We start from the raw sequence: 10,787 nt of genomic DNA, 5'->3' as shown, positions 1-10,787 counted from the left end.
CCAGGTGGGTCTCGAACCCGCGGGCTCAGGCAATCCACTCACCTCGGCCTCCCAAAGTGCTGGGATTACAGGCTGAGCCACCGAGCCCGGCCATGTTTTACTTTTTATTGTGTTATTCATATCTCTTAATATCGCTTTTTCATCTTTTCCTTGTTTGTTGCTTTGTGCTACTTTATAGGTGACTTCTTCAGCTCTGTTTTCCAATCTAATCATTCTGTCTTCAGCTGTGTCTCTGATCTAACCACTTAGTTTTAAACTTGACTGTTACTTTTTAAAAATTTTCTAAGACTTCTACTTTTTAAAAATGTACCTGTTTATTATTATTATTCTACATTATTCTTGCCTTACAATGTCTTTTCCTTGCTTTATCTATTTGACTACTTTTTTTTTTCTTGAGTGAGGGTCTCACTCTGTTGCCCAGGCACCACCACAAAACTGCATTCTCAACTTTCAGGGTTCAGGTGATCCTTTCACCTCAACCTCCTGGGTAGCTGGGAACAACAGGCACATGCCTGGCTAATTTTTTTGATTTTTTGTAGAGATGAGGTCTCACTATGTTGCTCAGGCTGGTCTTGAGCTCCTGGGCTCAAGCAATCCTCTCACCTTGGCCTCTCTAAGTGTTAGGATTACAGGCATGAACCACTGCAGCCAGCATCCATATGACTGCTTTTAACATACTTGTTTTAAATTCTGTTTCAGTTTGTTCTATTATCTCTAGGTCTTGGAGTGTAAATGCTTCCAGTTGTTGTGTATGTTCCCTCACAGTGGTACATTTTCTTCTGTAGTTTTTCTTTTTGTAAATTGTAAATTATCTTTGGTGGAGTTCTTTTCCATAGAAAGTCTGTGTGTTGCATTCCTATGGAGCAGTTTCACGTCTGCCTCTGCCAAGGCCTTGAAGGTTTCACTGACTTCAGACGAGTTTCTCAGTGAACAGTTTCCACCAGCTGGAGTATTGTGAATCCAGACCTTGGACTTGTTGATGGGTGACGTAGTGTCAGCAGCCATGTTGTCCTTAAGTGCCAGCGACTACTGTAGTTGCCAGGATGGCATGCCACACTTCCACATATTCAGCCTCTAAGGAGACAATCCAAATGAATGTGGGCACAATAGGCTCACCTTGGTTCTTCTTGCCCACAAACCCAGATGGATGCTGTGCCCATAGTGGATCTATGTCACAGCCAAGAAGAACTTAATTTAGGAAACTACAAGAATCCCAGTTTATTTTTCTTTTTTGAGTTGGTGTTTCACTCTGTTGTCCAGGCTGGAATGCAGTGGCACAATTGCAGCTTACCACAGCCTTGACCTCCTGGGCTCACGTGATCCTTCTGCCTCAGCCTTCCAAGCAGCTGGGATTACAGGTGTGCACCACATCTGGCTACTTTTATTTTTATTTATTTTTTGAGTTGGAGTCTCACTCTGTTGCCTAGGCTGGAGTGCAGTGGCATGCTCACTACCACTGCAGCCTTGACCTGCTGGGTTCAGGCAATCCTTCCACCTCACCCTTCCAAGTAGCTGGAACTACAGATGCGTGCTACCATGCTCGGCTAATTTTTTTATTTATTGTAGAGATGAGGTCTCCCCAAATTGCCCGGGCTGGTCTCGAACCCGTGGGATCAGGCAATCCTCTGACCTCAGCCTCCCAAAGTGCTGGGATTAAAGGTGTGAGCAACTGTGCTATTAAAAAAAAAATTGTAGAGATGAGGTCTCACTATGTTGCCCAGGCTAGTCTCAAATTCCTGGGCTCAAGGGATCCTCTGTCCTCGGCCTTTCAAATTTCTGGGATTATTGGCATGAGCCACCACACCTGGCCAAAACCCCAATCTTTTGAAGGGGTTGCTGGCATATATGGCAAATCTTTGCTCCTGAGGAAGATATGATCTTTATTATCTTTATCAGGAAACAAATCTATTCTTTTATCCAGAGGCAGACACTATCTCTAGTTTCTAAAGCTACCTGTTATACGTACATGAAAGAAGAATTTGAGACAAAAATTGTCACAAGACAGGTAGAAATGCCATCGAGAATCATCTCCAAACACAAAGGTTCTGGTTTTTCATAAGAGACTTTTTTCACTACAGTAGCCCATCACCACTCTAATTTATACTTTGAAATTCATCTTTCTTGCATCTTTCTTCATGCGTAGCGGTAAATTAAATAATTTTTGGTTGCCGTTGTTACATGTCAAGCAGCATTTCTAGTTATTTGACTGGGACTAGGGATGTGGGTGGACAGAGCCCCATATCAGGTCAGCCCTCACTGCTGGCCACATGTCAGTTATTAGCTGTCTATGTCCTTGTTTAAACCGTTCTTCATATAAATCCCAACCTCTACTCGTTGCCAAGGCCTACTTAGTATCGCCAAGGTTGGAATCCAGCCCCACAAGTCTAGCCTGAATCGAACCATGCGGAAACAATTGAACAAATCCAAACTGCGTAATAACTGGCCCAGAACCTTCAAAAATATCAATGTCATTAGAATAAAAATAAAAAAAGGCTGAAGACTTAATTTAGATTAAGGGAGATTAAAGAGGCATGACAACTAAATTTAATGCTAATCCAATTCCTAACTGAATTCTAGACTGCGGGGGTGGGGAAGAAGTTATCATACTGGGGAAATTTAAATATGCCCTTTGTATTGGCTATAGAGTTATATCCAGGTTAAAATTCCTTATAGTGCCGTGGCATGTGCATGGCCACCCCAGCGTTGACCTACTGGGCTCAGGGGATCTTTCTGCCTCAGGCTTCCAAGTAGCTGGAACTACAGGCGTGCACTACCACGCCTGGCTTATTTTTTGATTTATTGTAGAGACAAGGTCTCGCCATGTTGCCCAGGCTGGTCTTAAACCTGTGGGCTCAGGTAATCCACTCGCCTCAGTCTCCCAAAGTGCTGGGATTACAGGCTGAGCTACTGAGCCCAGCCTAATTTTTGATTTATTGTAGAGACGAGGTCTTGCCAAGTTGCCCAGGCTGGTCTCAAACCTGTGGGCTCAGGTAATCCACTTGCCTTGGCCTCCCAAAGTTCTGGGATTATAGGCATTAGCCACCGTGCCCAGCCATGATAGGTATTTTTATAACTCAACAGTTTGAGTTCACCAGGCAAACGTAAATATGCCACTGTAACTTTCTCTCCCAGAATGATAATAAAAATGTTTAATGAAGTCATTATGCACTCTGATTCCTCAGATTGAAATCTTCAGGATGAGAGGAGCTCATTTATTTGCCCTGTTTCTCATCTCTAAGGCAGTTTTCCAGACAAATTTTCCCTAAGAGCGAGGAACCTCCTTAAAAAATATATTATTTGCCGGGCTCGGTGGCTCAGCCTGTAATCCCGCGCCCTTGGGAGGCTGAGGTGAGTGGATTGCCTGAGCCCGCGGGTTCGAGACCCGCCTGGGCAGCGAGACCTCATCTCTACAATAAATCCAAAAATCAGCCGGGCGTGGTAGCGCATGCCTGTAATTCTGGCTACTCGGAAGGCTGAGGCGGAAGGATCGCCGGAGCCCAGCAGGTCGAGGCTGCGGTGGCTGGGAGCGGCCACTGCACTCCAGTCTGGGCGACCGAGTGAGACTCCTACTCAAAAAAAAAAAAAAAAATTATTTTTTACAAGATTGAAGGACCCCTAGCCAGAATGACCAAAAAGAAGAGAGCAAAAGCCCAAATGGGCACAATCAGAAACACAAAAGATTAAAAAAAAAATTTTGTTATAAAGTCTTGCCACACTAATTTTTACAGACAAAATAAATTTTATTCTTATTTGTATGCTTTCTGTCCTCTTCTTTGGCACTTTAAATACGTTTTTTGGAGTACTTTGGCTGGATTTTCTATGGGTGTTTACAATATGGTAAAAATGAAAAATTAAATCCCTCCTTTTGGTTATGTTGGCCATGATTTTCCTGGTTATAATACCATTTACCTGATGTAGACATAAAAATTGCCTAGAATTATAGTTGCTAAGGCCTCCTTTTGCTCAATTTTTAAATAGTCTTAAAATTTATTTTTCTTACTGTAATTTGATAAATTTTTGCCTACATTTAAAAAATTATTTTGTAGGATTAATGAGGTTTAATTGAGAGACTCACCATTTCTCCATTGTATTTAATATCTCCAATTACAAGAACAGCATTTTGCCACTGCCTCTGATAATAGGATTTTAAGATTTGAATTTCAGTTTAATTTAATGCCTTCTAATAAGGATATCTTGTTCTTTTCTGAAAACTAGAATAGTGTCATCTAAACAGTTGATCCTTTTATTTACCCTATGCACACCCTTTGTTTAAACATGTTTTTAAAAATATCACATGTTGGAAGAAGCATATTTTAATCTCCTATTAAGTTAACATTACACATACTGAAAACAAGAGAAAATTATTTGGAAAAAGAAGGTTGATTTCTGGGGTTAAAAGAGATTTCATGTGAAAAAGGCAATTTGAAAATGGGCAAAAGATGTGACTAGACATTTATTAAAAGAAGATATACAAATAGCCAACAAGCACATGAAAAGACGTTCAACATCATTAGGGAAACATAAATCAATAATGACATACCACTTCACACTCAATAGGATAATCATAGTTTAAAAAATAGGCCGGGCTCAGCCTGTAAATCCAGAATTTTGGGAGGCCGAGGCAAGTGGATTGCCTGCACCCGCAGGTTCAAGACCAGACCAGGCAACTTGGCGTGACCTTTGTCTTTACAATAAATCAAAAATTAGCCGGGCATAGTGCGCCTATAGTTCTGGCTACTTGGAAGGCTGAGGCAGAAGGATCTCCTGAGCACAGTGGTTCGATGCTGGGGTAGCCATGAGCATGCCACTGCACTCCAGCCTGGGTGATGAGTGAGATTCCTACTCAAAAAATAAAAAATAAAAATGGCAAGTGTTGATAAGGACAGAGAAATTGGTAGTACATTGCTGGAAGACAAGAAAAACGGTGCAGGCTGGGCACGGTGGCTCATGCCTGTAATCCCAGCACTTTGGGAGGCCAAGGTGAGAGGATGGCCTGAGCCCAAGGGTTCGAGACCAGCCTGGGCAACTTGGTAAGACCTCATCTCTGCAATAAATCAAAAAACTAGCCGGGCATGGTGGCATGTGCCTGTAGTTTAAACTACTTGGAAGGCTGAGGCAGAAGGATCGCCTGAGCCCAGTAGGTCACGACTGCGGTAGCCATGAGTGTGCCACTGCACTCCAGCTTGGGCGACAGAGTGAGACTTTGACTCAATAATAAAAAAAAAAAAGAACAAGAAAAGAAAAATGGTGCAGCCACAGTGGAAGATGCTTTCGGAGTAACTCAACAAGTTGAATCAATCACCCAAAAATTCCACTCATAGATATTACCCTAAAGAATAAAAAACAGATGCTCAAAATTACATGTACATGAACGTTTATAGGAGCACTAGCCACAATAGCCAAAAGATGGAAACAACCCAAATGTCCATTGAACAGATGAAAGAGTAAATAAAATGCGGCATACACCCACAATGCAATATTATTCAGCCATGAAAAGAAATGACGAACCGATGCCTGTTACAACATGGATGATCCTTGAATAACTACATTAAGTGAAAGAAGCCTGACACAAAAGGTCGCTGTAATCGTCTATTTCACAAGTGCCATCTTGATCCTGTCTTGCAATATATTTCACAAGAGCTATCTTGGCCCAGTTTTAAGGTCCTGGCTAAGCCTTTCAATCCCCCTTCATGGGCAGTTTGCTAAGGAGCCACTCCAGCTACCTTCTGTATCAGGCTGTGGCACTCACGGCTTATAGTACACACACACACAACTGCCAGGGGTCCCGGCACGCCTAGTGCCTGGGACTGACTCTTTTTCTTTGGGCCCATGGAATTGTTCAAAATACCCAGTCCTTAGGAAGCCCACAAAACCTAGCTCACCCCATCCCATTTGTCATACCTAAGCTGCCTTCTACAGTTCCAGCTTGTAGTTACCCTGTTCTCAAGAACCACCCAAGGGTGGCTCTGCGTGTCAGCCTTCTTTTGTTTGGAGCTATAAGTAAGAAAAAGTTCTGCTTTGCATCCACCTGTGTGTCTTTGTGTTATGTTCTGCTGTCCAAAGGAACTATTATCATACCTAATATCACATAATCATAAAACAGCAACATATTGTATAATTTCCTTGCATCTGGCCATGATTGTAATTAATACTGAATTGTACACTTTAAAATTGTCAGGATGAGCCGGGCTTGGTGGCTCAGCCTATAATCCTGTGCCTTTAGGAGGCTGAGGTGAGTGGATTGCCTGAGCCCACGGGTCCGAGACCCGCCTGGGCAACTTGGTGAGACCTCATCTCTACAATAAATCAAGATGAGCCGGGCGTGGTAGCACGTGCCTGTAGTTCCAGCTACTTGGAAGGCTGAGGTGGAAGGATCGCCGGAGCCCAGCAGGTCGAGGCTGCGGTGGCCAGGAGCGGCCACTGCACTCCAGTCTGGGCGACAGAGTGAGACTCCAACTAAAAAAAAAAAAAATTGTCAAGATGGAATATTTTGTTAAGTGTATTTTACCACAAAAAAAAAGCTACAAGGTTAGATACTAGAGAGAGGACAAAAACAAAACAAAACAAACAACAACAACAAAACAAAACTACAAGGCAGAGGCTGGGTGCACAGGCTCACATCTGTCATCCTAGCACTTTGGAAGGCTGAGGTGGGAGGATTGTTTGAGCCCAGGAGTTCGAGACCAACCTGGGCAACATAGAGAGACCTTGATCTACAAAAAACAAAAAAATTAGCAGGATGTGATGGTGCATGTCTATAGTCCCAGTTGCTCGGGAGACTGAGGCAGGAGGGTCCCTTGAGCCCACGAGGTTGAGGTTGCAGTGAGCCTTGATCTTAACCACTGCACTCCAGTCTGACACAGTGAGACTCAGATTTAAAAAACAAAACAACTATAAGGCCAAAAATAAAATGAGACGATATCTTAAAAAAAAAAAGAGGCCGGGGTCAGTGGCTCAGCCTGTAATCCCAGCACTTTGGGAGGCTGAGGTGTGTGGATTGCCTGAGCCCGCAAGTTTGAAACCAGACTGGGCAACTTGGGGAGGCCTCGTCTCTACAATAAACCAAAAAAAAATTAGCCAGGCGTGGTAGTGCGTGTCTGTAGTTCCGGTTATTTGGAAGGCTGAGGCAGAAGGAGCGCCAGAGCCCAGCAGGTCAACACTGGGGAGGCCATGAGTGTGTCACTGCACTTCAGCCTGGGCGACGGAGTGAGACTTACTCAAAAATAAATAAATTAATAATAGCAATAAGTAATAACCTATATGCCAACAGAATGGGTAACATTGAAAACTGGTAAAACAAATGCAGGTGGGATATGGGACAACCTGGATTCCTGTGTTTTTGGTGGCTAAAATGGTACAACCACTTTGGAAAATGTCTGACAGTTTCTTTGGGGAAAAAAAACCACATGCATATCTTATGACCCACAAATTCATTTCCCAGGTATTTACCCAAGATAATGGAAGACAAACATACACAAAAAGACTTGTGCAAGGATGTTCACTGAAGCTTTATTCCTAAGTGCCCCAAACTGGAAACAGCCAAGCTGTTCATCAGTTAAAGAATAAATAACAAGCTGTGTTCTACATACAATGGACTACTATTCAGAAATAAAGAGAAATAAGCTATAGATGCACACAGTAAAACAAATGAGTCCTAAAATGGTATTTTGAGCAAAAGAAATCTTACATAAAGAATACATACTGTATTATTCCATTGATATAAAGGTCTAGAGCTGGGAAAACGAATCTATGGTGAAAAAATTTCAGAACAATAGCTGTTTTGGGAGGTTCAGAGTGGAGAGTTATTGGATGAGCTTTGAGGGAGTTTTCTGTGGGTGATGGTGATGATCATTGTCTTGTTAATGGTTTAGTTTGCACATATGTGTACATTTGCTGGAACTCACAGGGTGGAACACTTAAGATTTGTATATGTCATTTTTAATAAAATTTACCCCCCAAAATCAAAAATGAACTATAAAAAATATTGAGCTCTAGTTAATAAATTTATGTATTTGGGTGAAAGAAATACAGATGTCTGCAACTTACTTTGAAATAAGATGGATTGTAAGATGCTAACAAAAGAAGAGGGGGGAAAATTTTATTTGAGTTGGGGTCTCACTCTGTCGCCCATGCTTGAGTGCAGTGATTTGATCATGGCTTACCACCACCTTGACCTGGGCTCAGGCAATCCTTCAGCCTCAGCCTCCCCAGTAGCTGGGACTGCAGGCGCATGCCACCACACCCAGCTAATTTTATTATTTTATTTTATTTTTTTGTAGAGACAAGATCTCGCTACGTTGTTCATACTGGTCTGGAACTCTTGAGCTCAAGCCATCCTCCCACCTCAGCCTCCCAAGGTGCTGGGATTACAGGCATGAACCACCATGCCCTATAAGAAGAGGAAAATGTTAATGGGTTGAATTGAGGTGGTGTGTCTGTGAATGTTCACTGACATATGTTTTCACCTTTTATATGTGTTTGGGAATATTTATGATAAGCTGTAGGAGGAAAGAAATAATAAGTAAATAAGAAAATATGCATCATCAAACCAACGTTTTTATTATTTGGTGTCTCAAAACTTGGCAAAGAAATTGGGCAGACATTGTTTAAAGCTAGCCAAGCACCCCAAATTCTAAGAACAATTTTTTTTTTGTCTAAAAATCTATGATCACCATGAGCAAAAACAAAGCTTCCTTGTCAGTCTTGATTGTGCTGATTTCCTGACAGCTGGGCCAACTGTTGGGAGCCAAAGGCTTACAAACTTCTTGGTATAAATTTATAAGCTTTAATAGCTGATTACCGTGTGAACAGATGAAACTCTCTAATTTGGTAGAGTGAATTCGTTATTGCCTGGGAGTAACCACTCGGCAATGTCAGTCTCAGTTTCTCTTCCCAGCCAATATACAACTGTAGTCTTTTTATCTTTGTGTTTTTCCTTTTTTTCCCTACCTTTTACCCATTGTTACTGTTCTTTTTCCTAAGAAAGAGCACAGATCACTAAGCAGCTGTTTATTCACTATTATTATACAACAGGAGAGGGAAGACTTGTGGGCTATAAAGGAAAGGTTACTGGAACAGGAATGTGAAGATCTGGCTTCTAGCCCTGCTGAATAGGTGTGTGACTCGCCGAGCTTTGTTTTATTAATCTGTACAATGGAGGAAGAAGGCTGAGAGTTTCTCCAAGGTAAATTCCTGTCCCGAGACTCAAATGCCCAGTTTCAAAGGTACCAATTTCCAAATAAGTGATCTGATTGTTATACATCATCTTCTGAAAACTGTCATGTTTTCCCTATCAATCTTGACATTTTACTAGTTTTTATTCTTATCAAAGTGAAACGTATATAATTGATAGAGTCAAATGTTCAATAAGGTTTATTATGAAAAAAAAAAGCAGCCCTCTGTAGAGACAATTGTTTTTTGCTTGTTTTTTGTTTTTTTTTTTTTAATTTTGAGCCTGCAGGAAAGTTAAAAGGACAGTATTCAGGTATTCACAAAGGGCCACTGTGGACATTTTCCCACACTCCCTCCCTCTCCCCCCTACAATTCCTTTGTGCCAGACCATTCGAAGTGGGCAAGTGGACAGCAGATACCCTGAGTACTGCTAAACACTTCAGCAGGCAGCTTCCAAGAACAAGAACACTGCATAACTACATCATGGCCACCCCAGAATACTGACGCTAATTCAACGACATCATCTAAACTCAAAGATACCCCATGATCCCGTAACATGTCTTTTATAGCTGACCTGGATCTTATCGAGTTTCTAACAATGTATTTGACTTTAAAGTTGCTTGATTATGCCCCCATCCAGGAGAGTCTGCTATGGTCTGAATGTTTGCATCCTCCCTGCCACCTCCCCCCATCCCCGCACAATTTATATGTTTAAATCCTAATCATTAAGATGGAAGTATCAGAAGGTGGGGCTTTTGGGGAAGTGAGTAGGACATGAGGGTGGAGCCTTCAAGAATGCGATTAGTGTCCTTCTAAAAGAGGCCCCAAGGAGCTCCCTCCCTCCTTTAGCCATGCGAGGTTACATAGAAAAGCAAGCTGCCTAGAAAACAGGCCTTCTCCAGATAGCAAATCTGCTGGCAGCTTCATTTTGGACTTCCCAGCTTCCAGAACTGTGATAAAGACATTTCTGCTATTTATACACTACTCATTTATGGTATATATATATATACCATATATATTTGAGTAGGAGTCTCACTCTGTCGCCCAGGCTGGAGTGCAGTGGCACACTCACGGCCACCGCAGCCTCGACCTTCTAGGCTCAGGCGATCCTTCCACCTCAGCCTTCCAAGTAGCTGGAACTACAGACCCACACCACCACCTGGCTAGTTTTTCTGATTTACTGTAGAGACAAGGTCTCACCAAGTTGCCCAGGCTGGTCTTGAACCCCTGGGTTCAAGCAATCCACTCACCTTGGGCTCCCAAAGTACTGCGATTACAGGCTGAGCCACTGCGCCCAGCCTTCTTCCATACTTCTAAATAACATGCTTTATTTCTTGTTTCTTGTATGATCTATTGATTTTTCACCATGAAAGAATACACAGGCATTTCCATCTCCACTCCTCATCATACCACTTATAAGCGCCCAGCCCATCTTGGTGTGTGTGTGTGTGTGTGTGTGTATATATATATATATATATGTAAGAATATATATATAGATGTAAGAATTTATATATTCTTACATCAATGTCCCCTCTTCCTAATACAGCTATGACATAATTTTGTTTAGAACACTATTTAGTGGTTTTATTTATTTATGTATTTTCTTTTTTTTTTTT

This window comes from Carlito syrichta, unplaced genomic scaffold, assembly GCF_000164805.1.
Source record: "Carlito syrichta isolate Samal-C Ts95f unplaced genomic scaffold, Tarsius_syrichta-2.0.1 Scaffold309473, whole genome shotgun sequence".
NCBI classification, from domain to species: domain Eukaryota; kingdom Metazoa; phylum Chordata; class Mammalia; order Primates; family Tarsiidae; genus Carlito; species Carlito syrichta.
The sequence above is the reverse complement of the archived record's forward strand: the minus strand, read 5'-3'. Positions refer to the sequence as shown.